Genomic DNA, 24,186 nt, shown 5'->3' with positions numbered 1-24,186 from the left:
TATATATATATATATATGAGATAGACTGAATAAGCTGAATAGATAGATAATATAGAAATATTAATAGGAAATAATTAGATCCTATTAAGGATTTACCACGTACATTGTAAAAATGCTGGGTATACAAATTAAAAGCATGATAGATTGTCAGTAGATAATAATTGGCGGTGAATAGAGTACAGGACCTGAATTCAGGCAGTTTCATCTTACTGAGTTCAAATCTGGCCTCAGACACTTATTAATGTGTGACCCTGGCAAATCATTTAGCCCTGTTTGTCTCAGTTTCTTCATCTGAAAAATGAGCAGGAGAAAGAAATGGCAAACCATTATATTATCTTTGCCAAGAAAACTCCAAATTCAATGAGGAAGAGTTAGTTGGGTATGACTAAAATAGATCAACAAAAACAGACAATACTTTCCCTCAAGGAACTTATATTCTTTTAAAAAAAATTTTAAATTTTAAATTTAAAAAAAATTTCTTTAATTTATCTACACATTACTAAAATATTCTTGTTTAAAAGTAAACATAATACCCCTCCCCCACAAAAATATAAAACCTCATGAAAATAAAGTGAAAAAAAGAAAAAAATGTGTTTCAGTCTGTATTCTGATACCATCAGCCCTGTCTCAGGTGGATCACATTCTTTATCATAAGTCCATCATAGAAGTTACTTCTATATTTTTCCACAGTTGCTGTTGCTGATTGTAATTCCCTCCATCCATTCCTCCCCACTACCATCTATTATATTTTCTCTCTCCTTTCATTCTGTCCTTCTTCAAAAATGTGCTGTGGGGCAGTTGAGTGGCAGACAGAGCACTGGCCCAGGGGCCAAGAGGCCCCAAGCCTACATTCCGCCCCAGAGACCCAGAAACTACCCGGTCCTATGTCCTGGACAGGCCACCCAATCCTACCACCTTGCAAAAAAGTCAAAAAAGAAAATGTGTTATATCTGACTATCCTCTCCTATGATCTACCCTTTCCTCTATCACCCACATCACCCCTCCCCTCCTCCTGTTCCCCTTCTCTCCTTTTTCTTCTAGATGTCTATATATGCTGTTTCCTCTCTCAGCAATTTCTGATGAGAATGAAGGCTCCCTCAGCCCCCCTTGCCTTTCCCCTTCCATACCATTGCAAAAGAAACATGAAATATCTTTTATATGAAATATCTTAGCCTATTCTGACTCTCCCTTCTCTTACTCCCAAAACATTTCGCTTTCACCCATTGACTCCAATTTTGCAATGTATTATATCTTCAAATTCAGCTTTCTCCTGTGCTTCATCTATAAAAGCTCCTTCTACCTGCTCTATTAAATAAGAAGGTTCATATGAGTATTATCAGTATCATCTTCCCATGTAGGAATACACACAGTTCATCATCATTAAATCCCTCATAATTTACTCTTCTCATCCACTGTCTCTATGTTTCACCTAAGTCCTGTACTTGAAGGTCCAACTATCTGTTCAGATCTGGTCATTTCAACAGAAACATTTGAAATTCCCCTGTTTCTTTGAAAGTCCATCTTTTCCACTGGAAGAGGATGTTCAGTTTTGCTAGGTCATTGATTTTTGGCTGCATTCCAATCTCTTTTATCTTTCAGAATGTTATATTCTAAGCCCTGCGAGCTCTTAATGTAGATGCTGCTAAGTCCTGGGTAAGTAGCTCCACAATATTTGAATTGTGTCCTTCTGGCTGCTTGTAATATTTTCTCTTTAACTTGGGAGTTCTGGAACTTGACTATAATATTCCTGGGGGTTGTTTTTGTTTTGGATCTCTTTCTGGGGGAGATTGATGGATTCTCTAAATTTCTATTCTACCCTCTATTTTACCTTTTAGGATATCAGGGCAATTTAACTGTAGAAATTCTTTAAAAATTAGGTCAAGACTGTTTTCCTGATCATGACTTTCAGGTAATAATTTTAAAATTATTCTTTCTTGGATCTGTTTTCCAGATCAGTTGTTTTTTAAATGAGATATCTCACATTTTCTTCCAGTTTTTCATTCTTTTGGTGTTGAAGTATTGTGTCTTGATTCCTCACAAAGTCCATAAGCTTCCTTTAGCTCCATTTTATGTCTGAAGGATTTGTTTTCCTCAGAGAGCTTTCTTATCTCCTTTTACATCTGGCCAATTCAGCTTTTTTAAAGCATTCTTCTCCTCAATAACTTTTTGAACTGTTTTATCCATTTGACCTAAGCTGGTTTTTAACATGTTATTTTCTTCAGCATTTTTTTGGCTCTCCTTGACTAAGCTGCTGACTTCATTTTCATGTTTTTCCTGCATCTCTATCATTTATTTTCCCAATTTTTCTTCTATCTCCCTTACTTGATTTTCAAAATCTTTTTTTGAGTTTTGTCATAGCCTGAGCCCAATTTCTATATTTCTTGGAGTCTTTAGATGCAGAAACTTGGGCTTTCTCATCTTTGATTGTGTATTTTGGTCCTCCATGGGATCAAAGTAATTGTCTTTGATCAAGTTCCTTTTTTTTCCTGTTTACTCATTTCTCCAACCTGTGCCTGGTTCCCCGAGCTTTTCAATATTGGGATACCCCTCCAAGGATTTGACTGCTCTCCTGGTCTGGTGAATGGCCACAAGCTAACCCCTCTGTGTCCCCAGGCCATGAGAGTCCTGTGCCAGGAGTAGAGGACAGACCTTGAGGAACTTACATTCTAATGAGGAAATATGTCACCTAAAGGGAAGCTAGAAAGCAGAGGGTGAGGTATGTATAGTGACATGGATACACTTTCATAGCATGGATGAGACTGTGCCTATATCCTACCCATCCTGAAAGAAGAGTGAGTGCAGGACTAAGAGACAGTGACTTGTACATGGGAGGTTCTCAAGTAATGGTGAGAGGTTAAATCCTAATCAAAATGAAACAAGAAAGCATCATTGAATTATAGTAAAGGTTCTCAAAAAAGTGAATACTATTAGATTTGTCAAAGGTAAATGAAACTGGTTTACTTTCAGGTATAGCTTATGAAAAGGTTAAAGTCTAAGAGTGGAATTTAAAGGTACTCTATTGAGTGACACTGATGCAAAATCAGTTGATAATAGTTGATAATCAGTTGACAAAAAGCACAGAAAAAATGGTTAGCATGAGGATTAATTTATAAAACCAGGAATTAATGAAGGCAATTCAGGATGAGATTATTGCCAACAGAAATTAAATATGGATAAATCTATAATAACCAGGATTTATTAATTAATGCAGATGATTAGAATGGTTTAGTATCTAGAGTACAGAATTTTGATTCCACAAGATGTGGGCTCAAATCCTGCCTTGGGTACTTTTCAGCTGTGAATCCCTCAAAACTATTTAGCACAGTACTTGACACATACTTGGTGCTATTATTATTATTATTATTATTAGTTTTAATATTAATTTTTCAAAGAAATGTGTAAACCATCAGATTAAGCTGCTAAAATTTAGCACCTATGAAATACCTAAAGAAGATCTGAGCCAGGATTATATATCAGATGTGTTCTATCTTTTATAAAATAATAGTTGCAAAATCCATATGCTATAATTAGAGGCTCAAAAATATCCTTGAGAATTCATCAAACGAATTGTACTGGAATTAGAGCATTAGCACACCTAGATGCTGCTCACAATAGTTTGGGCATAACAGTTGTGAGCCATACAAATTTATGAACAATTTTTAAAAATAAATTTATTTATTTTTCCAATTACATGTAAAGATATTTTCAAAACACATTTTTGTAAGGTTTTGAGTTCCACATTTTCTCCCTCTCTCCCTTCCTTTCCCTCTCCCTTTGACAGAGAATAATCTAATATATTTCCATATTAATCATGTTGTGAAAGAAAAATCAGAACAAAAACAAAAAACCCTAAGAGGGAAAAGAAAACATAAAACATAAAACAAAATTTAGAAACTGAAGATAATATGCTTTGGTCTGCATTCAGACTCCAAAGTTACTTCTCCACATATGGATGGTATTTTCCAACGTAAGTACCTTAGAAATGTCTTTGATTATTGTACTGCTGAGAAGAGCAAGTCCATCATATTTGATCATCATGCAATGTTGCAAGAATAATGTTTTTAATAGATGTCACCATTTCAAATAATCAATGTCTAAACTAAATGAATTGAAAATCTTTTCAGAATAGAGATATCTACTTCTTGCACAAAATGCCTAATATGAAAGTGTTTTGTACATATATAACCTATCTCAGGGGGAGTGGAATGATTAAATGGGGAGGGATAGAATTTAGAATTCAAAACTTAAAATGAAAAGCAAATGTTAAAAATTATTTTATGGGAGAGACAAAATTATTAAAAAAAGAGACTTAGCGGAAGAAATTAAAATTCTATGTAAAAAGGGAAAGGTATATTGTTTCTCCATTTTGTTTACCACTGGAGCTTGCCCTAAGATACTTTCAATGAACCTATAGCTTATTTTCTAATTCATTTTCACAATTACAAAAGGTAGTTTTTTATTCATCTCTACCATAGTCTACAGAATAGTAAATTTACAAGAATAATATCAGTAAAGAGATTGTCCCAGGATAGTTTCTATCTGGACTTCACTGAAAAAAATAAAAAACTTCTGGGGTGGAGACAAGATGGCAGCATGAAGTTAGCATGCTCCTGGAACTTTTCCCTATACAACACTAAATGAAGCCTCTACACAGACATTAAAGCTAAAGATTCCAGCAGAAAAAGAAAAGATTGAAACAAGTTTTCAACTCTAGACATCATGGAGGATCTGCAGTGAAGCTCTTTATCTTCAAAGGGGAAAGTCAAAAGACTGAAAAAAATTGAAGAAAATTAAGGGGTGGCTAGGTGGATAAAGCACCGGCCCTGGAGTCAGGAGTACCTGGGTTCAAATCTCCGGTCTCAGACACTTAATAATTACCTAGCTGTGTGGCCTTGGGTAAGCCACTTAACCCCATTTGCCTTGCAAAAACCTAAAAAAAAATTGAAGAAAATGTAAAGTGCCTTTTAGGAAAAGCAAACAACTTGGAAAATAAATCCAGGGGAGATAATTTATGAATTATGGGTCTACCAGAAAGACTAGATTTAAAAAAGAGCCTGGAAAATATCTTTCCAGAAATTATCAGGGAAAACTGTCCAAATATATTTGATTAAGAAGACAAAATAACCATTGAAAGAATACACAGAGGATTAGCTGGGTAGCATAGTGGATAGAGCACCAGCCCTGGAGTCAGGAGGACCTGAGCTCAAATCTAGCTTCAGACATTTAATAATTACCTAGCTGTGTGGCCTTGGGCAAGCCACTTAACCCCATTGCCTTGTAAAAAAAAGAAAGAAAAGAAAGAAAGAATACATAGAACATCTCCAGAAAGAGACCACAGGATAAAAACTCCAAGGACTTTTATAGCCAAATTCCAGAATTCTTAAATAAAGGAGAAAGTACTGCAAGCTTTCAAAAAGAAAATTTAAATAGAAAGGAAACACAATCAGAATTTTACATAATTTATAAGTGTCAACATTAAAGGATTGGAGGACCTAGAATATATTTTGGAGGACAAAGAACCTTGAATTACAACCAAGAATTTATTACCCTGCAAAATTCAGCATATTCTGTCAGGAGAAAGGATGAATGTTCAATGAAATAAAGAACTTTCAAAATTTCTTGATTAAAAAGACCAGAATTGAACAAAGAATTTTATCTTCAATTACAACACTCAAGTAATACATAAAAAAAGGTAAATGAAAAGGGGAAAAACCCCAAATGTTAGTCAAGAACACTAAATTGTATATAACCCTACAAGGAAAGATAACACTTGTAATTCTTGAGAATTGTATTTCTCTTAGGATAGTTAAAGGCTTGAAAAGTTGAAGAGATTGTTCTTAGAGGATATGGGTATGGTTGGTTCTTGTCCTTCATTATTTAAGAAGACCAAAATGCCATCACTATGTTTGAGACAAAGTATAGTTTATCTACACTTAATAGGGTGAGGAAATCTATCTTACCCTAGAGAAAAATGAGAAGAAAGGGATGGAATAAGGGGGAATGGGGAATAGATGATAGAAGAGAGGGAAGATTGAGGGAGAGGGTACTCAGATTCAGCACACTTTTGGACAGGACCAGGATGAGAGAGAGAGAGAGAATAGAATAAATGAGAGTGGGGAGGAATAGAGTGGAAGTACAGCTAGTAATAGCAACTGTGGGAAAAATTTTGAAGCAACTTCTCTGGTGGACTTATGATAAAGAAAGCAACTCACCCCAGAGACAGAGTCATTGGAATCTGAACACAGACTGTACATTTTTTTCTCTCTCTCTCTATTCTTGACGTTTCTCATCTTCTTGGGGGGGGGGGGGGGTAATGTTTACTTTTATGTTTACTCTTATAACACATTCAATTTACAACAATGTATAGCATGGAAAAATGTAAAGACTATCAGACTGCCTTCTGTGGGGGGGAGGGAGGGAAGGGAGGGTGGGGGACAATTGTAAAATTCAAAACCACAAAAATTATAGGTAGATATTACTATTGTATATAATTGGAAAACAAATAAAATGTTAACAAATAAAAAATAAATTAAAAAATTACAGTGTATCTGACTATGGCTACTCAGACCAATATGAACTTATTATGCTCTACCACAAGTCTGGAACACATAGTTCAGGTGAATATCCAGGATGTTTACTCTAAACTTATGTATCTCATGTTTCATTTGAGCTACTTTAATTCTGCCTTGCTCTTAGGGCTCAGCACTTTCTCTGACAAGGGCACAAATGCTATGCTGATTGATCTCCCAAGTCTCCCAAGGCTTACAATTAATGTCAAAGTTCTTAAGAGATTTCTTCAGGGTGTCTCAGTACTTAGAGTACTTAGAGACTCTTTGCATAATTAAATCAGAAGTGACTTTATATTACTCAGTACTTAGAGATTTATAGTACCATGGAGCAGAGGGTGGTATTGTACTTAGAAGGGTTGGACATAGATTAGAAAATGGTTGGAGTAGTGGGAGAGAGTATATCTTATTTTGGTTGGGGAGGGCTATAGGACTATGGCTCAAGTATTATAGAGAAGGGGGAGAGACATAATAGAGGGATAGGACATGAAAAAATCATGAAGAGATATGCTTTGCTTGAAACTTTGGCTACAATTGGAAGAAGTTTGGGGAGGGTATAAATGTCATAATAAGATTTGACTTTGCATGGTGCTTTGGCTCTTGAGGATTGTGTGTCCGTGGAAGATACTTGAAAAGGGGATAAGGTATAAATGTTTATAATTTGATGTGATTCATGATTCTTGAGAAGTGCATTTCTTCTTTTTTAGAAAGATTTTATTTATTTGTAATTTTACAATTTTTTCCCTAATCTTGTTTCCCTCCCTGTCCCCCACCCCAGAAAGGCAGTTTGTTAGTCTTTACATTGTTTAAAAAAAGACAAACCATTCCCCAATTGACAAATGGTCAAAGGATATACAAAAGTAATTTACAGACGAGAAGTGCATTTTTTTTTTAGTTTTTTTGCAAGGCAATGGTGTTAAGTGGCTTGCCCAAGGCCACACAGCTAGGTAGTTATTAAGTGTCTGAGGCTGGATTTGAACTCAGGTACTCCTGACTCCAGGACCAGTGCTCTATCCACTGCACCACCTAGCCGCCTCAAGAAGTTCATTTCTAATGACACAGAAGAGAGAAGAGTACTTAGGGACAATGAGGTGATGCTGCTTATCAATCAATCAATCAATAAATCTTTGATTGATTGTACCCTGATAGTACTTCTATCAGGTCAGATAAAAGGAGATCATTTTGACAAAGGGGATGTAAGTACAAGAAAGAATTAAAACAATAAAAACAGAAGAAGAAGGATTAGACTAGGAGAAGACTAGGCATTAGTGGATTAATAAAACAAGTGAAGAGGCACAAAGGTCTCTTACAGTAGAGGGAAAGATGAGAGGGTGCAAACACAGAATAAATTCTATTCAATAGATTTGACCCAGAGAGGGAATAATACACATTCCCAATTGGGTTTAAAAAAATCTATCCTACTTTACAGGGAAGTGGGGGAGGGGAATGGAAAAGGAAAGGGAAGAATAAAAGGGAAGGCAAAGGTATAAGTGAAAGTAAACTGAAAGTTAAAATTTAAAAGAAAAATTAAAGGGCAAAGGGAGTAAAACATAGGTGAGGAGGAATAAGAGTAAAGAAAAGAGAGAAGTACAAATGGGGAAAGATAACATGGAGGGAAATAAAGAATTAGTAATCTAAATTGTCATTGTGAATGGGATGACCTCTCCCATAAAACAGAAGGGGATAGCAGAATGGATTAAAAACCATAATCCTACAATATGTTGTTTACAAGAAACATATTTGAATCAGAGAGATACACACAAGGTAAAGGTAAAAGCCTGGAGCAAAATATATTATGCTTCAACAGAAGTAAGAAAATTAGGGGTAGGGATCCTGATATCAGACAAAGCAAAAACAAAAACAGATCTCATTAAAAGGGATAAAGAAGAAAACTGCATCTCCTTTTTTAAAAAATATTATTCATTTATTTTGAATTTTACAATTTTCCCCCAATCTCACTTCCCCCCCCACAAAAGGCAGTCTGTTAGTCTTTACATTTTTTCCATGGTATACATTGATCTAAGTTGAATATGATGAGAGAGATATTTCCTTGGGGAGAAAACCATAAAGTATGAGAGATATCAGAATTACATAAATTAGCTGGGATTTTTTATAATTAAAGGTAAAAGTCTTTGATCTTTGTTCAAAACACACAATTCTTTCTCTGGATACAGATGGTATTCTCCATTGAAGATATCCCAAAATTGTTTCTGATTTTTGCACTGATGGAATGAGCAAGTCCATTAAGGTTGATCATCAACCCCATGTTGCTGTTAGGGTGTACAGTGTTCTTCTAGTTCTGTTCATCTTGCTCAGTATCAGTTCATGCAAATTCTTCCAGGCTTCCCTGAATTCCCATCCCTCCTGGTTTCTAATAGAACAATAGTGTTCCATCACATACATATACCACAGTTTATTAAGCCATTCCCCAATTAATGGACTTTCACTCAATTTTCAATTCTTTGCCACCAAAAACAGGGCTGCTATGAATATTTTTGTACAAGTGATGTTTTTATCCTTTTTCATAATCTCTTTAGGGTATAGACCTAGTAGTGGTATTGCTGGACCAAAGGGTATGTACATTTTTGTTGCCTTTTGGGTGCAATTCCAAATTGCTCCAGAAAGGTTGGATAAGTTCACAGTTCCGCTAACAATGTATCAGTGTCCCAGATTTCCCACATCCCTTCCAACATTGATCATTGTCCTTTCTGGTCATAGAAGTAACTACTATGATGGACTTATGATAAAGAAAATAATCCATAAAAGACAGAGCTGATGGCATCAGAACATTCCCACATCCCTTCCAACATTGATCATTGTCCTTTCTGGTCATAGTGACCAGTCTGAGAGGTGTGAGGTGGTACCTCAGAGATGCTTTAATTTGCATTTTTCTAATAAGTAGTGATTTAGAATAATTTTTCTTTTTTCATTTTTAAAAATTTTTCTTTAGCTTATTTGCATATTGTTAAAATATTCTTGTTTAAAAGTAAATAATACCCCTCCCCCACAAAACATAAAACCTCATGAGAAATAAAGTAAAATGTGTTTCAGTTTGTGTTCTGATGCCATCAGCTCTGTCTTTTATGGATCACTTTCTTTATCATAAGTCTATCATAGTAGTTACTTCTATGTTTTTCCACAGTTGTTGTTACTGATTGTCATACCCTCCATCCATTCCTCCTCCACTACCATCTATTATATTTTCTCTCTCCTTTCAGTCTGTCCCCTTTCAAAAATGTGCTGTGGGGCAGCCAAGTGGCACAGCAGACAGAGCATTGGCCCTGGGGTCAAGGGGCCCCAAGCCCACATCCCACTCCAGAGACCCAGAAACCACTCGGGCCTCTTGGTCCCAGAGAGATCACGCAATCCCAGCACTTTTCAAAAAGTAAAAATAGAAAATGTGTTATATCTGACTATCCTCTTCTATGATATACCCTCTCCTCTATCACCCACATACCCCCTCCCTCATCCCTCTTCTCTCCTTTTTCTTCTGGATGTCTATACCCTATTGAGTGTGTATGCTGTTTCCTCTTTCAGTCATTTCTGATGAGAATGAAGGCTCCCTCATTCCCCCTTGCCTTCCCTCCTTCCATACCATTGCAAAAGCTACATAAAATATCTTTTTTTTTTTTTTTAGTTTTTTTGCAAGGCAAATGGGATTAAGTGGCTTGCCCAAGGCCACACAGCTAGGTAATTATTAAGTGTCTGAGGCCTGATTTGAACTCAGGTACTCCTGACTCCAGGGCTGGTGCTCTATCCACTGTGTCACCTAGCCGCCCCTGAAATATCTTTTGTATGAAATATCTTAGCCTATTCTACCTCTCCTTTCTCTTACTCCCAGTACATTTCCCTTTCAGCCATTGACTCCATTTTACCATATATTATATCTTCAAATCCAGCTCTTTCCTGTGCCTCATCTATAAGAGCTCTTTATACATACTCATTAAATGAGAAGGTTCATATGAGTATTATCAGTATCATCTTCCCATGCAGGAATACATGCAGTTCATCATCATTAAGTCCCTCATAATTTATCCTTCTCATCCACTGTCTCTATGCTTCACCTGAGTCCTGTACTTGAAGGTCAAACTTTCTGTTCAGCTCTGGTCATTTCAACAGGAACATTTGAAATTCCCCTGTTTCATTGAAAGTCTATCTTTTCCCTTGGAAGAGAATGTTCAGTTTTGCTGGGTACTTGATTCTTGGTTGCATTCCAAGCTCTTTTATCTTCCAAAATATTATATTCCAAACTCTACAAGCCCTTAATGTATTTGCTACTAAGTCCTGCATGATACTGACTGCAGCTCTGCCATATTTGAATTGTGTCCTTCTGGCTGCTTGTAATATTTTCCCTTTGACTTGGGAGTTCTGGAACTTGGCTATAATATTCCTGGGGGTTGTTTTTTTGAATCTCTTTCTGGGGGAGATTGGTGGATTCTCTAAATTTCTATTTTACCCTCTGCTTCTAGGATATCAGGGCAATTTTCCTGTAGAAATTCTTTAAAAATAAGGCCAAGGCTCTTTTCCTGATCTTGACTTTCAGGTACCCCAATATTTTTAAAATTATCTTTTCTGGATCTATTTTCCAGATCAGTTTTTTTAAAATGAGATATTACATGTTTTCTTCTAACTTTTCATTCTTTTGGTGTTGAAGTATTGTGTCTTGATTCTTCACAAAGTCATCAACTTCCTTTAGCTCCATTCTACGTCTAAAGGACTTGTTTTCCTCAGAGAGCTTTCTTATCTCCTTTTCCATCTGGCCAATTCAGCTTTTTAAAGCATTCTTCTCTTCAATAATTTTTTGAACTGTTTTATTCATTTGACCTAAGCTGGTTTTTAACATGTTATTTTCTTCAGCATTTTTTGGATCTCCTTGAGTAAGCTGCTGACTTCATTTTCATGTTTTTCCTGCAAGTCTCTCATTTCTTTTCCCAACTCGTCTTCTATTTCCATTAATTGATTTTCAAAATCTTTTTTTAAGGTTTTTTTGCAAGGCAATGGGGTTAAGTGGCTTGCCCAAGGCCACATAGCTAGGTAATTATTAAGTGTCTGAGGCCAGATTTGAACTCAGGTACTCCTGACTCCAGGGCCAGTGCTATATCCACTGTGCCACCTAGCCACCCCTCAAAATCTTTTTTTAGCTCTGTCATAGCCTGAGTCCAACTTCTTTACTTCTTAGAGTCTTTAGAGGCAGAAGCTTGGACTTTTTCACCTTCAGATTCAGTATTTTGATCCTCCATGGGACCAAAGTAATTGTCTATGATCAGGTTCCTTTTTTTCCTGTTTACTCATTTCCTCAGCCTGTTCCTAGTTTTGGGTTGTTTCCTGAGCTTTTCAGTTTTATTGGAACCCCCCCCCCCCACAAGGAACTCATTGTATGAGGCTCTGACTGCTCTTCTGGTCTGTGAATGACCACAAGCTCACCCCTTTGCCCTGGAGGCTGTGGGGGTTGGGGGTCCCTGCTCTATGGGGACCTAGACTGAAACCAGGGTCTGAGTGTGGTCACAGCCCCAGAGTCCTGTTCCAGGGACAGAGAACAGACCTTGGCAGTCTCCATCCACTCCCTATCCTTACTTGAGCTGAACACTCAGGGTGCAGCTGCCTGGACAGTTCTGTAGACCTGCTTCTGTTTCCTGGGATCTGGGCCTCTTTGGGTGCTGGCTGTGCTGTGGGCCTGTGCTGCACAGAGTGTTGCGGCTACACTGGGGGCCTGGGCTTTGCACTCATTTTGGTAGATCTTCCAAGTTGTGCTTGGTACTCCCTGTGGTGTAGGTCAGGAAACTGCTTTTGCTCCTGGGAGCCTGTGCTCCCAGGCACCCTGGGGCTGTTCCTAGGAGGCTGAAGCTTGTCCAGCATAGTGCCACACCTCTAATCCCATGGAATAGAACTTTCTACTATTTTCCAGGTTACCTTGAGCTGGAGGATTGCCTCTCTGGATCTTTCTGTGGGTTCTGTCTCTCAAAAATTTAGAGTCATAATTTTAAGGTTTTTGAAATATTTTGGAGAGAGCACTTAAGAGAGGCTCTTCTCCTGCTGCCATCTTGGCTCTGTCCCCTGCAATTTTTCATATGACTATGGATTGCTTTGATTTTTTCATCTGTAAATTGCCTTTGCATATCCTTTGACCATTTGTCTATTGGGGATTGGCTTGATTTTTTAAAAATTTGACTCAGTTTGCTGTATATTTTAGAAATGAGTCCTTTGTCAGAAACACTAGTTGAAAAAATTTTTTCCCAATTCACTACATTGCTTTTGATCTTGGTTACAGTGGTTTTGTCTGTGCAAATGCTTTTTAATTTAATGTAGTCAAAATTATCTAGTTTGTTTTTAATAATGTTCTCCATTTCTTCCTTGGTCATGCTTCCCTTTCCATAGATCTGACAAGTAAACTATTCCTTGATCTCCAAGTTAACTAATAATATTGTTTTTGTGTCTAAATCCTGTATCCATTTTGATCTTATATTACTATAGGGTGTGAGGTGTTGGTCTAATCCAAATTTCTTACATACTAACTTCCAATTTTCCCAACAGTTTTCATTTAAGAGAGAGTTTTTATCCCAATAGCTGGACTCTTTGGGTTTATCAAACAGCAGATTACCATAATCATTTCCTGCTATTGCACCTAGTCTATTCCACTGATTCATTACTCCATTTCTTAGCCAATACAAGACAATTTTGATGAATGATGCTTTATAATATGATTTTAGATCCAGTAAGGCTAAGCCTCCTACTTTTGCATCTTATTTCATTGAATCCCTGGAAATTCTTGACTTTTTATTTCTCCATATCAATTTTCTTACAATTTTTTCTAACTCATTAAAGTAATTTTTTGGAATTTTGATTGGTAGGGTGCTAAACAAGTAGTTTAGTTTTGGTAGAATTGTCATTTTTTTATGTTAGCTTGATCTATCCATTGACAGTTGATGTTTGCCCAGGTATTTAAATCTGACTTTATTTGCATGAGAAGAGTTTTGTAATTGTTTTCAAAAAGTTTTTGAGTCTGCTTTGGCAGGTAGACTCCCAGGTATTTTATTTTGTGAGGTTACTTTTAATGGGATTTCTCTTTCTAGCTCTTTCTGCTGTATCTTGCTAGTCATATATAGATGTTGAGGATTTATGAGAGTTTATTTATATCCTGCTACTGTGCTAAAGTTGCTAATTATTTCTAGTAGTTTTTGAGATGACTTTTTGGGATTCTTTTAGGTATACCATCATGTCATCTGCAAAGAGTGAGAGCTTTGTTTCCTTCTTACCTATTCTAATTCCTGCAATTTCTTTTTCTTCTCTTATTGCTGAGGCTAACATTTCTAATACAATATTGAATGGTAGTGGTGATAATGGATGTCCTTGTTTCACCCCTGATTTTATAGGGAATACCTCAAACCTATCCCTGTTGTATATAATGCTTGTTGATGGTTTCAGATAGATACTGCTTATTATTCTAAGGAACAATCCATTTATTCCTATGCTCTCTAGTGCTTTCAGTAGGAATGGGTGCTGTATTTTGTCAAAAGCATTTTCAGCATCTATTGATATAATCATATGATTTCTGATAGGTTTGTTATTGATATGATTAATCATAGTAACAGTTTTCCTAATACTGAACCAATCCTGCATTCCTGAGATAAATCCTACTTGGTCATAATGTTTTATTTTAATGATAACTTGTTGTAATCATTTTGCTAAGATTTTATTTAAGAATTTTACACATCTATATTCATCAGGGAGATAGGTCTATAATTTTCTTTCTCTGTTTTAACTCCTCTTGATTTAGGTATCAGCACCATATTGGTCATAAAAAGAGTTAGGGAGAGTTCCGTCTTCACCTATTTTTCCAAAGAGTTTATATAGAATTGGAACCAATTGTTTCTTAAAAGTTTGATAGAATTTACTTGTGAATCCATCTGGCCCTGTGGATTATTTCTTAGGGAATTCAATGATAACTTGTTGAATTTCTTTTTCTGAGCTAGGGTTATTTAGGTATTTAATTTCCTCTTCATTTAACCTGGGCAACTTAGATTATCAAATTTATTGGCTTAGGGTTGGTCAAAATAATTCTTTGAATTATTACTTCATTTCCTCCTCATTGGTGGTGAGTTCACCTTTTTTTTCATTTATGATATTAGCAATTTTGTTTTCTTCTTTCTTATTTTTAATCAAATTAACCAGAGACTTATCAATTTTATTTTTTTTCATAAAACAAACTCTTGGTTTTACTTATCAGTTCAATAGTGTTCTTGCTTTCAATTTTATTAATTTCTCCTTTAATTTTTAGAATTTCTAATTTGGTATTTAATTGGGGTTTTTAAATTTGTTCTTTCTCTAATTTTTTTAGTTGCATGTTCAGTTCATTGATTTCCTCTTTCTCTAATTTATTCATGTAAGCATTAAAGATATAATGTATGTCCTGACAGCTGCTTTGGCTGTATCCCATAAGTTTTAGTATGTTGCTTCATTATTACCTAGGATGAAATAATGAATTCTTTTTATAATTTGTTGTTTGATTTGCTCTTTCTTTAAAATGAGATTATTTAGTTTCCAATTAGTTTTGTGTCTATATCTCCCTGACCCAATATTGCATGTGATTTTTATTGCATTATGATCTGAGAAAGATGTATTCACCATTTCTGCCTTTCTACAATTGATTATTAGGTTTTTATGCCCTAGTACATGGTCAATTTTTGTGTAAGTGCCATGTACTGCTGAAAAAAGTATATTCCTTTCTATCCCCATTCAATTTCCTGTATAGGTCTATCAAGCCTAGGTTTTCTAACAATCTAAATGTGCAAAAGGAGGTGGCTTAGCCCTACCAGATCTAACTTCCTTCTTGTTTAGTTTTTGGTTAGATTTTTCTAAATCTGAGAGTGGGAGGTTGAGGTCACCTACAAGTAGAGTTTTGCTTTCTATGTCTTCCTGTAACTTCTTCAACTTCTCCTCTAAGAATTTGGATGCTATACCATTTGATGAAAACATATTTAGCATTGAAACTACTTTAGTGTCTATGGTACCTTTTAGGAGGATATAGTTTCCTTCCTCATCTCTTTTAAGGATATCTATTTTTGCAGCTGCTTTGTCTGAAATAAGGATTGCTATCCCTGCTTTTTTTCACTTCAGCTAATGCAAAATATATTTTGCTACAACCTTTTACCTTTACTCTATATGTATCTCTCTGCTTCAAATGAGTTTCTTATAAGCAGCATAGTATAGGATTCTGGTTTTTAATCCACTCTGCTATTCACTTATGTTTTAAGGGAAAATTCATCCTATTCACATTCAAAGTTATAATTGCTGACTCTTTTTTGCTTCCCATGCTATCTTCCCTTTGTTTGAGATTTCCCCTTTTTTTTCCTTTATCCATATTTCCTAGTATTTTGTTTCTGAATATCACCATCTGCAGTGTGTTTGCCCTCCTACATCCAACCCCCTCCCTTCTTTCACCTTTCCCTTTGCCCCTTCTTCCTTCCCTTCCTTCTGCTAGTTCTCCTTTTCCCCTTTTAATACTTGAAAGGTAAGATAAATATCTTAACTTAAGTGAGTGTATGAAGTTAACTTTAAGCCAAATCTGATTAAAGTAAGATTCAAGCAGTTCTTTCCTCCTCCTTTCCTCCCCTCTATTGCAATAGGTCCTTTGTACCCCTTAATGTAATGAGATTTACCTCTATTCAATCACCTCCATCCTCTTGTCTCTTTACTGTCCTCCTTTTTAAGGAGATATTGTTTTTAAATCATTCTGAGTCACAGAAAAGTCATGAGTGTCCATCACTTCTGGCTAAATATATTCTCTTTAATAGAGTTACAATTCTCAAGAGTTATTAGAATCTTTATCCCAGGTAGAGATATAGCCAGTTTCATCTTATTGGATAGCAGTTTTTTTCCTTTACCCCCCCCCCCTTTTTTTTAACCTTTTCATGTCTCCTGTTGAAGTTCAAATTTTCTATTTAATTCTCTTCTTTTCATCAGGAAAAGTTGGAAGTCTCCTGTTTCATTAAATGTCCATCTTTTTCCCTGGAAGAGCAGGCTTAGTTTTGCTGGATAATGAATTCTTGGCTGCATTCCAAGCTCCCTTGCTTTTTTTGGAATATTGAATTTCAGATCCTTCAATCCCTTAATGTTGATGTAGCCAGGTCCTGTGTAATCCTTGCTGTGACTCCTTGGTATCTAAATTATTTTTTTTTCTGGCTGCTTGCATGTTTTTCTCTTTTATCTGATAGCTCTGGAATTTGTCCACAATATCCTTGATGTTTTCATTTTGGGGATCCCTTTCTGGAGGTGATCGATGTATTCTTTCAATAATTATTTTTCACTATGCTTCCATGATATCAAGGCAATTTTCCATCACTAAATCCTGTAATATTAAGGCCAGGCTTTTTTCCTCTTCAATATTTTCAGGAAGCCCAATTAATCTTAGGTTGTCTCTCCTCGTTATATTCTTGAGGTCAGTGGTTTTGCTGATGAAGTATTTTACATTTTTTTCTTTTTTTTGTTTTGATTTTTTGGTTTTGTTTAACAGATTCTTGTCTCATGAAGTCATTAGTTTTCATAGACTCCATTCTTTTGTTTAGAGAAGAATTTTCTTCATTTACCTTTTGAAATTCCTTTTCCAATTGATCAATCCTATTTTTAAATTTTCCATTTGACCAATTAAGGTTTTGAGAGAATTATTTTCTTTTTGCATTTGTCCAATTGTATTTTCTAAAGATTTAATTTTTTGCTGCAAGGTGCTGATTTTCTCTCCCAAAATTTCCAATTGATTTTTTTTAGGTTTTTGTAAGGCAAATGGGGTTAAGTAGCTTGCCCAAGGCCACAAAGCTAGGTAATTATTGTCTGAGACCAGATTTGAACTCAGGTACTCTTGACTCCAGGGCCGGTGCTCTATCCACTGCGCCACCTAGCTGCCCCTCCAATTGATTTTTAAACTCCTTTCTGATTTCTTCAAGGAAGTCTTTCTGGGCTGGAGAGCAAATCATATTCTTCTCAGAGGTTCTGGATCTCTCTGAGTTAGGGTCTTTGTCTCTGAGGTAACTTTCAGTGGAGCCCCCTTTTCTGTTGACCTTTCTTCATTTTCCTGATATCTTGTATTGGGGAAGGGGTTGGTTCACAGAAGTTTGGTTTTGAGATCCCTAAGGGCTTTACTCACTGAGTTTAATAACTCCAAGTGAGTTGGCCAGCAGGGGATGATGATTGCTTTCTCTGAAGTCTTTGACCTTGATATAAGGCCCTTTCCCTTGGCCTGGAGGAGGTAGGTATTGCTGCTTTTATGCTTGAACAATGTGGGCTATGCCTTGGGACAAGGTAATTACTCTCCATATTCAGCTGAGGGAGCTCTCCTGCCCATGCCTGAGCCTGGGGGGAAGGGAGGTGGGCTGTTAACTGTGTTTGTTCTGGGAAGAGGACTCCACTGAAGTGAAAGTGTGCAGTCTGAGGTCCTCCAGACCAGAGGAGCCCAGCAATGTCTGCAACTCTGCCAGCTTGAACTCAACCTCCAGCCCTGCTGGAGCTTCCCAGACTGTCAGTCCCACAGCCAAATTCTCCATGCATCAGTTGGCTCCTGGATTTTGGCTACCACAGTCAACACCTCTGCAGATGATCCTAGGCTAGTCCAGCACTTACTCCTCCCAGCAGGCTCTCTGCTCTCTGTACCTGGCTCACCCACAATCCCTGAAGACAAACCTTGAGGTAGATATTCTTTTTCTAGCTTCTTTTTCTGGGTTTTGTCAATCAAATTTCTGTTAAAAGGTTTGTTTTGTATTATATATGAGGGAACTTAGCATAGTGCCTGTCTTCTCTCCACCATCTTGGCTGGAATTCCCAAAACTGCATCTTCTTAAAAGATACCATTGCCAATGATGTTGTATCATCATTAAACATTAATACCTAGTGATATAGCATTCAGATTCTTAGGGGAGAAGTTGAATGAATGACAAAGAGACATAGATAGTAAAACTATAATAATAGAGGACCTCTGTAAGAACTAGAGTAATTTAACCACAAAATAAACAAGAAGGTGAATAAAATCTTAGAAAACCTAGATATGATAGACCTCTGGAGAAAACTGAATAGGGATAGAAAAGAATATATCTTTTTCTTTGTAGTACATGATGCCCATACCAAAATCTATCATGTACTAGGGCATAAAAACCTTATAGTCAAATGCAGAAAGGTAGAAATAATAAATGCATACTTTTCAGGTCAAAATATAATAAAAATTACATGTAATGAAAGTCCATGGAAAGATAAACCAAAAATTAATTGGAAACTAAATAACTTAATTTTAAAGAATGAGTGGATCAAACAACAAATCATAGAAATATTCAATTATTTCATGCAAGAAAATTATAACAATGCTACATCATACTAAAATTTATGGGGTACAGCCAAAGTAGTTGTAGGGGAAATTTTATATCTGTATATGCTTATATGAATAAAATGAAGAAAGAAGAGCCCAATGAACTAGGTAAAAAAGCTAGAAAAACAACAAATTAAAGATCCCCAATTAAATATCAAATTAGAAATTCTGAAAATCAAGGGAGAGATCAATAAAACTGAAAGTAAGAAAATAATCTAATAAATAAAAATAATAGTTGGCTTTTTGAAAAAGCAATAAAACAAATCAACTTTTGATTAATCTGATTTTTAAAAAAGAAAGAAAAAAATCAAATTGCTAGTAACAAAAATGAAAATGGTGAGGTTATCACCTGTTAATAAGAAGGAAATTAAAGATGAATCAGAGCTATTTTTTCCAAGTGCATGCCAATAAATTTGATAACCTGAGTGAAATGGATGAATATTTACAAAAATACAAGTTGCCCAGATTAACAGAAGAGGAAATAAAATACTTAAATAACCCTATTTCACTGGTTATTTTGTCTTCTTGATCTAATATATTTGGACAATTTTTCCTGATAATTTCCTGAAAGCTATTTCCCAGGGTCTTTTTTTTTAAATCTAGGTTTTCTAGTAGACCAATAATACATAAATTATCTTTCTTGGATCTATTTTCCAGGTTGTTTGTTTTCCCTAAAAGGTAGTTTATATTTTCTTCAACTTTTTTCAATCTTTCGACTTTGTTTGATGGAATCTTGGTGTCTCATAGACTCATTAGTTTCTATTCAATTCTAATTATTAGGCTTTTATTTTCTTCAGTTAGATTTTGTGTTTCCTTTTCCAGTTGGTTAATTTTACTTTTTGCTTAGTTGCATTCCCTTTCCATTTGATTGATTTGAGTTTAAGATGAGTTACATTCGTTTTCCAGTTGGTTGATTTTATTTTTTGAAGAGTTACATTCTTTTTCCAATTGTTTAAATTTTACTTTTAAAGGAATTGATTGTTTTGGTCAATTTTTCATAATTTTCCTCCCTGGATCTCATTTCTCTTTTTTTTTATTTTTCTTTTTCCTCTCTTCTTTGGTTTTTCAATTTTTTTTAAAGCTCTTCTATGAAATTTTGGATTGAGTCTAAGTCATAGACTCTTTTGAGATTTCCCATATAGGTACTGCTTTCTTCTTGAGGTGGCATCTTTATCGACATGGTAGCTTTCTATGGTTAGTATTCTTTTAACTTTTTGGCTTATTTTGATTGTTTGAGCTCTGTTACTGTGGTATAGGGAGTATAGATCCAAATTTTTTGTGCTGGGGCTGGGGTTTGATCTCTGGCTACAGCTCAAGCATTGCCTATTTGGATATTTATTTCTTCCTTTATGTCCAGGATCTGCCTATGCAGTGATTTGCTCCCCATCCCAGTCCTGTCTTTTACCCCAACATTCCCAGATTTCAGAGTTTGTTACGGTTTAGGTCCTTCCCTATCTAGCTTCCAGGACCTGTATGACTGTGTGACCAAAATCCTCCTACTGACTTTCCTATCTAGCTGGATTTTACTTTCCCTTTCCTCCAGAAGAGACAGAACTGCACTGAAGATCCTCCATAATGTCTACAGTTGAAAACTTGTTTCCATTTTCTTTTTTTTTTTGGTGGGATTTGTATCTTTAATGTCTTTGTAGAGGTTTTATTTAGTGCTGTGTAGGGAAAAAGATCTGGGAACATGCTAGCTTCATTCTGCCACCTTGGCTCCCAAAAGGCAGTTTTTCAAATCAAGAAATCAAAGCTATAAATAATCATATGAAAAAATGTTCCAAATCATTAATGATTAAAGAAATGCAAATTTAGGGGCAGCTAGGCGCAGTGGATACAACACCAGCCCTGGAGTCAGGAGTACCTGAGTTCAAATTTGACCTCAGATACTTAATAATTACTTAGCTGTGTGGCCTTGGGCAAGCCACTTAACCCCATTGCCTTGCAAAAAAAAATGAAATGCAAATTAAAACAGTTTTAGGGTACCACCTCACACCTATCAGATTGATTTAAGATGACAAAAAGGGAAAACAGTCAATGTTGGAGAAGTTGTAGGAGGTATGGGAATTAATGCACTTTTGTTTGGGTTGTGAACTGATCCAACTATTCTGGAGAGTGATATGGAATGTTGCCCAAAGAGCAGTAAAACTGATCATAACCTTTGATCCAGCAAAACCAATACTAAATCCAGAAGAAATCATAAAAAATGGGAAAAGTCCCACATGTTCCAAAATATTCATAGCAGCCTTTTTTGAAGTGGTAAAGAAATGGAAACTGAGGGGATGCCCATCAATTGGGAATTGGCTAAACAAGTTGTGGTATATGAATGTTATGGAGTACCATTGCTCTATAAGAAACAATGAATGGTTGGACTCTAGAGAAGTATTTGAATGAAACTGATGCTGAAGGAAGGGAGCAGAACCAAGAGAACATTGCACATATTAACAACTTTATGAGTTGGTCAATTTTGATGGATGCAGCTCTTCTTAGCATTTCAGAGAGCTAGGACACCCTGGGAAACCTGTTATGGATAATGCTATCCATATCCAGAAGAAGAAAAATAAAAGAAAACAAAACCAAAAAAAACCAAACCACAGAAGCTGAATGAACACTATGTTCATTAAAAAAATTCTCTTATGCTTTCCCTTCCTATCTCATGATTTTCTTTCTTTTCCTTTATTTCTAATTCCTCATACAGAAAATGACAAATTTGTAAACATGTTAAACACAAATGTATATGTACAATGATCACCAGTTGAAGGGAGGGTGTGGGAAGGGAGGATAGGAAGGAAGGCATATGCATGAGGATGAGTATTGAAAAATTTTCATAACGTGTAATTGGAAAAATAAAATAAAGTATCAATTGGAGAAAGAAAAAGATAAGAACAAGATGAAGATTAACAATAAAAAGCAATAACATCTCATTTCAATTATTTTTAAAGGTTTACAAAGCATTTGCCTCCCAATGTGTAGTTGAATACAAATATCCTTTAGTATCACTACCCCCCAAATGATGGATGAAGGAAGTGAGGCTTGGAGAGGTTAAGGGATTTTGACAAAATCACAAAACTGGTTACTGTCAGAAAGAACAACAACTCTGGTGAACTAGATTTCTAGATTTTGCCATGAATTTTCCATGTGAATAAATGTTTGTTGGATTGAATTGAATTTCTTTTTTGGCAAGTTGTTTTCCCTGACTAGGTGTCAGTTTCAACCCCAATGCACAATAAAAATACTGGAGAAACTCAGCTCCAAGGTTCTTCTCAGATCTGACAACTTATTATTGCCCTTAGGGTCAGTAACAGTCTTTATCAATGCCACTCATGAACTGGAAGGGAATTTAAAGATCCTCCAATGTAGAGGTTTTCCAAGTGTGGTCCAAGGTCCCTTTGGAGTCCTTGTGAACCTTCAGAATGTTCTTGAGGTCAAACAAAACTACTTCCTCTCTTTTCACTTTTTTCTAACCCACTTGCAATCTGACTTCTGATGTCATCATTTAATTGCAACTGTCTTTTTCGGTTACCTAATTGCTCAAAATAATGACCTTTTTCACAATCCTCATCCTTCTTGACCTCTCTGTAACCTTTGACATTGTTGATTACCTTCTTCTTTGGGTTATTGTCTTTTCTCTAGAATGGGACTTTTATTTCATTGGTCTCTACCCCAATTTATCTGACTGTGCTACCTCAGTTTCTTGCTGGATCTTCATCCAGGACACATCCACTAGGTCTTCTCACCAAGACTCTGTACTAGGCCCTCTTCTCTTCTACCTCTCCTCACTTGGTAATCTCATTAGATCCCCTGAGTTCTACCATCAATATGTACATAGCTCTCAGAGCTATATATACAGCTCTAACATCTCTCCTGAACTCCACTTCTGAGTCATCCACAAACTGCTTTTTTGGATATCTCTAATTGGAAATTTTATCAGCATCTCAATTCAACATATCCCAAATAGAATTCATTATCTTTCCTAAAAAAAATCAACTTCTTCTTCCCAAGTTCCCTATCTCTGTTGAGGGCACTACCATCCTCACAGTCACCTAGGCTCACAATACCAGTTTAGTCGCCTTAACTCCTCTCTCACACTTATATAATTTATTTACTGTCATGTCTTGTTTCTACTTTCCCAACATTTGTCACTTATGTCCCATTCTTTCTGCTCACATAGCCACTCCTGTGGTGTAAATTCTTATCATACCTGGTCCATTGAAATAGTCTTTTTGATTGGTTTTCCTACTTCAAGTCTTTTCCCACTTAGTTGCCTTGACCCAGGGCAGTGTCTATTTATTAAGAAAAGAACAAAATTAATAATAATAATAATAATGATAATAATAACAATTACATTTCATTTTAATGTCTCCTAAAGGTTTACAAAACTCTTGCCTGACAATTTTTAGTAGAATCATATAATAGAATTACTTCCATTTGAGGGCTGAGAAATAAAAGTCTTCACACAAGATTCATATGACTGGTTACTTACTGTCAGAGTGAGAATGGGTCTGGCAACCTGGACTGAATTCTGTCAGAAGTTTTCTGTGGGAATAAATATTTTGTTGAATTGACCTGAATTTCCTTCGAGCAAATCAGTTTTCCCATTCTGCGTCTGTTTCACCCAAAGTAAATTTCCTAAAGCATAGATCTGACCATATTACTTTCCTATTCAATAAACTCTAATACTTCCTTCTGTCTTTTAGGATAAAATATAAAACCTCTTCGACTCTTTTAGCCTTTCACAACTTGGGTCCTTCATATTTTTCCAGTTCTCTTATACCTTAGTGCCCTCCACATATGTGAGGATCCAGTGACACTTGTCTCCTAGCTATTCCTTTACTTTGATTTCTGTTTCCGGGGACCAAGCCTTTCTATTGCTCCTCCTCATTCCTGAAATGCTCTCCTTCTATACTTCTGTGGAAACTTTTGGTATTTCTCTCTAAAATAGGAAGGTTCTGGCCTTTAGGAAGAGCAAAAGCTGAATTAAGTTAAACACATACTTATTGATAGTCTGCTAAGTTGTGACCTCCAGTTGGCCTTTGTGATGAAAATTCCAAATGAGAACCAGAACTTTCTGGGTGGAATGGGCATAGGGACTTTGACCCTAACCCCTTTTGTAGCTTGTCCAACCACAGAAGAATATGGGCCCCCAATGTAGGCTGGGGTGGGATAAGATGTGAAAGGGTGGGGAGGGAAACCAGGAAGAAGTGAAGAGGAAATGGGAGGAGGTGGAGGAAGAAGACTGGGGAGGAAGATATTCCATGGAAAGAGAGAATCTAA

The 24,186-nt window shown here is 36.1% G+C and overlaps 1 long non-coding RNA gene across 1 annotated transcript in view; it reads right to left on the bottom strand.

The window, feature by feature from the left end:
* LOC141517724 (uncharacterized) overlaps positions 1–23,874 on the bottom strand; it is a 36,819-nt gene extending 12,945 nt beyond the window's left edge. The window contains exons 1-3 of the long non-coding RNA XR_012476967.1: positions 23,687–23,874; positions 23,396–23,448; positions 23,114–23,195 (exon numbers count right to left, since the gene is read on the bottom strand). This is a non-coding gene — a long non-coding RNA (uncharacterized LOC141517724). The remainder of the gene's footprint in view (positions 1–23,113; positions 23,196–23,395; positions 23,449–23,686) is intronic.
* Between the last annotated feature and the right edge of the window lie 312 nt (positions 23,875–24,186).

This window comes from Macrotis lagotis, chromosome 1 (genome assembly GCF_037893015.1).
Source record: "Macrotis lagotis isolate mMagLag1 chromosome 1, bilby.v1.9.chrom.fasta, whole genome shotgun sequence".
Taxonomy (NCBI): Eukaryota; Metazoa; Chordata; class Mammalia; order Peramelemorphia; family Peramelidae; genus Macrotis; species Macrotis lagotis.
Note: the sequence above shows the minus strand (reverse complement) of the source record. Positions and strands in the feature narration are given on the sequence as shown.